Here is a 6,022-nt window from a genome sequence, read left to right as displayed (position 1 = left end):
GACTGATGGGGGCTGGCAGAGACTGGCGTCTCCGAAAGCCTATCGCTGCCCGAGTTGGGCTGTGGGCCCCGCCTACTAGGCAAAGCGTCCTGAGTGGCCCAGGAAGGTAGAAGGCCGAGTGTCCATTGGCTGGAAGATAGTGACTGACGTCAGGGATAGCTTATCGCAGCCAGACTCCAAAGAAGCGCCTGGCGTGTCGGACCCGCCTCCGGAGGGACTGAGTCAGGATGGGAGCTCTGGGCGTAGACGGTCGCCGAGTGGCCGCGAATAGAATTTCTGGCCCTCAATACCTAGGCTGTTTGCTGACCAGATCCTTGGGTCTTCAGGAAGGTTGGGGATTTGAGAGTTCAGACTCCTTGGTTCTGAAGGAGGAGAACCCTGGGACCCGAGGAAGGAGGGACTAGGGGCCCGGACTCCTGGGTCAGAGGGAGGAGGGGGCTGGAAACCTAAAGGTTTCATGTCTAGGAGCGGGAACTACGGGATCTTGAGTCACTCGCCCGCCCAGGGATGACAGGTTTGGGGTTCAGGATTTTATAAGGCTATTTATGGGAAGGGAGCCAGGCCTTACCCCCAGGCACGTGGAGGTAATGAGGTGGAGCTTGGAATAGAGAGGGAGAAGGAAGAGGCTCAGGGGAAGCTCTGGCCTAGATATGCCCTTTCCTCATCCCGAAAAGGGAAGTCAGAGGCAGGTGCTGTCTGCAAAAGGAACCCAGAACTGGAGGAGACTGGAGACTCACGTGAGACCACGAGAAAAACAGAGATACCAAAGGGGAAATAGCAAAAATAAAACAGTAATAATAATAGAGCTCTCTTGTACTGAGTTTACTGTGGCCTGGTTCTGTGCTGAGCATTTTACATAATTATCTCATGTCTTCCTCGTCACAGCTCTGAAAGATTGGATTATTACTATTATTATTATCCCCAGTTTACAAGTGAGAAAATTGAGGCCCAGTGAGGGAGAATCAAAATACAGATGTAAAAATACAAGAGAGACACAAAACACAGATGGAGATAAACAAAGAGTTACAGGCCCAGAGAGAAAAAAGAAAATGCAGGCAACAAACAAAAGGAGAGGAGCCAAGAGCTAGGACTCCTGGGGCTGGGGGAGTGGAGAGCTGGAGACTCGGACTCCTGGGTCCTGGGGAAGGCAGGGCCAAGGATGGGATCTCCCAGGTATTTTCCCCCGCGAATCCATGATACTAAGCTTGTCCAACCCTTCTGGCTGTGGGTGTGAGCCCGGTTGGGGTCGAAAATAGTGATTAGGAGGTGCAGATGCATCATGAGCCTATTAGGAGGTGATAAGAAAATGATTCATGGCAGTGCCCTTAGCCTGGAAGGGACCTTTCCCCCACGGCCTCTGTTCTTTGATCTGGACAGATCTGGCCTTTTCTGTCCCTCCCCATCGCTGCATCTCCGTCACTCAGAACTGTCACTGAGGCCCATTGTGGAGGCAGAGGGCCACCCTGGAGCAGCAACAGCTTCCCTGGTGGGCATTCATCTCTCTGGGTCTCTCTGCTTTCCCCCAGACCCTGAACCGACCAGAGGTCCTGGCACATTGCAGGGGCTCAGGAAATGCTCATGGAATGAATGGACGGAGATCCCCATCTCTGCGCAGCTCTTCCTCTGTCCCCATCCAGTTACGTTTTTCTGTGTCACCATCACGTCTCTTAGCCTCCCCCTCGCCTCACCAGTCTCCTCCCACCTTCCCTTTCAACCTCACCTTTCTCCTCGAGCCACTGGGCCCACTATCCCCATTAGGGAGAAACCAAGGCTCATTTTGGAAGATCTCTCTCCCAGGGGTCACGTACAGGACATTATGTAAGGGAGTGGCCTCACAGCTGAGAGAAGGGTTCTCAAGAGTCCAATTACAGACACACTGCCAGCACCGCAGTCAGAAATGCAAGATCACACCAAACATGTGCCTTCACAGTTTGTGTTAGATTTGATCTTGCATTTACACCCACACAAAGAATCACACACACACAGTAATACAATCACCTACAAGCACAAACACAAATACAGGCACACAATCACAGAATCACCCGTGATCACAGCACACAAGAAATATCCTATTCCACATGCAAAACAGACACCCCAGCGATGAAATTACATGACCAGTCACTGAGAGGCCACTCATCCAGCTCCTACCAGAAGGAACTGAGCAAAGACCTGGGTTAATTCCCTACTGTATCCCCGGCAACCAGAAGAACACATCATCGTCATCAGCAGCAGCAACAAAAAATGTTTCCTATGTGACAGGCACAATTCCAAGCACTTTTTTTTTTTTTTTTTTTTTTTTTTTTGAGATGGTGTCTCACTCTGTTGCCCAAGCTGGAGTGCAGTGGCGGGATCTCGGCTTACTGCAATCTCTGCCTCCTGGGTTCAAGCAATTCTCCTGGCCCAGCCTCCCAAGTGGCTGGGACTACAGGCACACACCACCACGGCCGGCTAGTTTTTGTATTTTTAGTAGAGATGGGGTTTCACCATCTTGGCCAGGCTGGTCATGAACTCCTGACCTCAGGTGATCCGCCCACCTCAGCCTCCCAAGGTGCTGGGATTATAGGCGTGAGCCACCGCGCCCAGCCACACTTTTTATTTAATGCTCTCAACAACCTTATTTGCAACAACCCATCTTATAGGTGGGAAAATTGAGATCCAAAGAAGTTTAGTGACTCGCCCAAGGTTTCACAGCCACTGACAGGCAGTCAGAATTTGGTGGGGTTTTGTGTTTTTTTTTTTTTTTTTTTTTTAGATAGAGACTTGTCCTGTCACCCAGGCTGGAGTGCAATGGTGCGATCTCAGCTCACTACAACTTCCGCCTCCTGGGTTCAAGCAGTTCTCCTGCCTCAACCTCCCGAATAGCTGGGACTACAGGCACATGCCACCACACCCAGCTAATTTTTTGTGTGTGTTTTTACTAGAGACAGGGTTTCACCATATTGACCAGGCTGGTCTTGAACTCCTGACCTCAAGTGACCTGCCTGCCTCAGCCTCCCAAAGTGCTGGGATTACAGGTGTGAGCCACCATGCCCAGCCAGCAGTCAGAATTTGAACCCAGGCTGGGCACAGTGGCTCATGCCTTTAATCTCAACACTTTCGGAGGCAGAAGCAGAAGGATTGCTTGGGCCCAGGAGTTTGAGACCAGCCTGGGCAACATAGCAAGACTCTGTCGCTACAAAAAAGTTTTAGAAATTAGCTGGCATGGTGGTGCACACCTGTAGTCCCAGCTACTCAGGAGGCTTGAGTCAGGGAGGTCAAGGCTGCAGGGAGTCCTCCCACTCACTGCACTCCAGCCTGGACAACAGAGTGAGACTTTGTCTCAATAAAAAAAGAATTTGAGGCTGGGCGTGGTGGCTCACGCCTGTAATCCCTGCACTTTGGGAGGCCGAGGCAGGTGGATCACCTGAGGTTGAAAGTTCAAGACCAGCCTGCCAACATGGAGAAACCCTGTCTCTACTAAAAATGCAAAAAATTAGCCGGGCATGGTGGTGCACGCCTGTAATCCCAGTTACTCGGGAGGTTGAGGCAGGTGAATTGCTTGAACCTGGGAGGTGGAGGTTGCGGTAAGCTGAGATCTCACCATTGCCCTCCAGCCTGGGAAACAAGAGCGAAACTCGGTCTCAAAAAAAAAAGAATTTGAACCCAGGCTTTCCCAGGCTTTCTGGCTCCAGAGTCCATCACATAAGGCTACCATTCAATAAATAATTGCTGCCTTAATCCACCAGAATTACAGAATCACAGTAACTGCGAACACACCCAAACGGCAGCGCAGTGTGTGGACTCACAGGAGGGCAATACAGACACACAAATAGAAGAGACCCTCTCATATCACACCACAGACCACAGAAAAAGCACAGAGACACATCATGATAGTCAGGGATTGTCATGACAATTGGTCACAACCACACACAGAGACACAACACACAGAAACACAGGGGCACACCCAGAGCTCCCCAAGTCCCTCCTGTTCCGCTCCCAGCCCCGCTGGGCTGGCCCTCAAGGAAACAGCAGGTTGAGGATGGGAAGGGGGGCCACCCCACTTGTCCGCTCAGCCCGACCGGTTCCACCAGGGCCACAGATGGCACAACCCACCTTGTGAAACCCAAGTGATGACTGACCCATGTTGGGCAACTGGACTCAGACCTGGTCTGGATGCCTGGGTTCTGGGGAGAAAGGGCCTGGGAGCCTGGACTCCTGTATTTCCAAAGGAGGAGGGGGTTGGGTGCCCCATTCCTTCTAAGGGGGAAGAGGAGGATTGGGACCTGGACTCTCAGATCCTGAGGATGGAAGGCTGGGGCCTGGACTCCTAGATTCTGCGAAAAGAGGGGGCCGGAGTCCTGGATTCCTCTGTCTTTGATGGTAGGGTTCCAGATTTAGCAAATAAAACTATAGGAAGCCCAATTTAATTTGAATTTTAGATAAATAACAAATACTTTTTTAGTATAAATATGTCCCAAATACTGCATGAAACATACTTATACTAAAAAAAAACTGTTTGTTGCTTATCTGAATTTCAGATTTTACAGGACATCCTGTATTTTATGTGGCAACCCTGTTTGAGGAGAATGTAGGCCGATGCCTGGTGACTGGGCCACCATCACTCCTCAGCCCCCCAGGAGCTCCTCCTCCTGCTCACGGCCCTCCTCGCCCCCAAGCAGGCCACCTCACAGCTTCCCCAGTCTCTATTTCCTCACCTGCATGAATTGCTAGATCTAATTGGGGCCCCCAGGCTGTGTCAGGAGTGAGAGAGGAAACTTGAGGACAACTCAGAGTGTCATCCTGGGAGCCCTAGGGTCCTCGGAGATGACTGACCTTGAGTCACCTGCACCCTTAGTCTGGACAGCAGGGGGGATGGGGCCCTGTGGCTGCCTCCACGGGGCAGTTCTGGAGATGAAGAGAGATGGGAAGCGAGATTCAGAAGAGATTTTGACTTAGGAGACAGAGACCCTGGGATAAGGGCATAGAGACACAGAGCCTGGAAGGAGAGGGACCCAGAGATGGAGAGACAGAGATTTGGAAAGAGATTTGCAGAGATGAGGAAAGAAAGAGAGATTCACAGCTGGAAAGGTGAAGATGCAGGGTGAGAGACAAAGATTCAGAGATGGGGAGACAGGGATGTTAGGACACAAGTGGGAAGGAGATGTTCCCCAGACATCCAGGCTCCAGGGCCAATGATGGACGTGCACCGGCAAGACAGTGAGCGCTGCCAGGAGTTCTGGGGACAAGGAGACTCAACCATCTGGGTGGTGCTGGGAGACCAAGGCTTGGGTCCTAATGTGTTGGAGGCAGGGAGGGGATACCTCGGATCCCAGGCTAGCAGGGCGATCCACCTGCCATCACCCCATACCGTAGGGTGATGACACCACCTTCTCTGCAGGTGACACCCCAGTTTTCTAGTACCTCCTACATTTTTGGGGTGACACCCGTGCTGAGAACCCCACCCAGCTCTAACACTGCTTCCCTCACTGAGTCACCTCCCAACCCCGTCAGGCCTGTTGAGGGGAGACTTTGGCGACTCAGGCATCCAGGCCCCCAGCTCCTTCCCTGCTCAGGAGCCCAGCAGTGTGGAATCCCAGGACCCCTACCTTACTGAGGGATGTGCTCCTGGCCTCATGAGACATGGGAGTCCGGGGCCCCAGCCCCTCCTCCCTCAGACCCCGGGGTCCAAGCCCCCAGTCCTTTGCTCCATTAGGACCCAGGAGTCCCGGGTGACGTCCATGTCCTTCAGGAACTGCGGCTTTTCAGTTCCCACCCTCCTCCCTTCCCAATTTGGAGCTGGGGTGAGGTGTGTTTATTTACTTTGGTTCCAACATGAGTCATTCCCCAAAACACACTGCCCCCCATGTGTCTCCTGGCTTGAATGGGGAGGACATTGTCCCCCTCTCCCAGGAAAGTGGGGACATCACTGAGAGTCTGATGAGAGACCCTGAAAGGGGAGCCCCACACAGCACTCTCTCGCACTCCACCTGGCCTTTCTCTCTCCCCACCCATCACCTCTCCCCATTTCCCTACCCTCTAAGCC

The sequence above is a fragment of the Macaca thibetana genome, chromosome 19, assembly GCF_024542745.1.
Source record: "Macaca thibetana thibetana isolate TM-01 chromosome 19, ASM2454274v1, whole genome shotgun sequence".
Taxonomy (NCBI): Eukaryota; Metazoa; Chordata; class Mammalia; order Primates; family Cercopithecidae; genus Macaca; species Macaca thibetana.
This window is presented reverse-complemented; position numbering follows the sequence as displayed.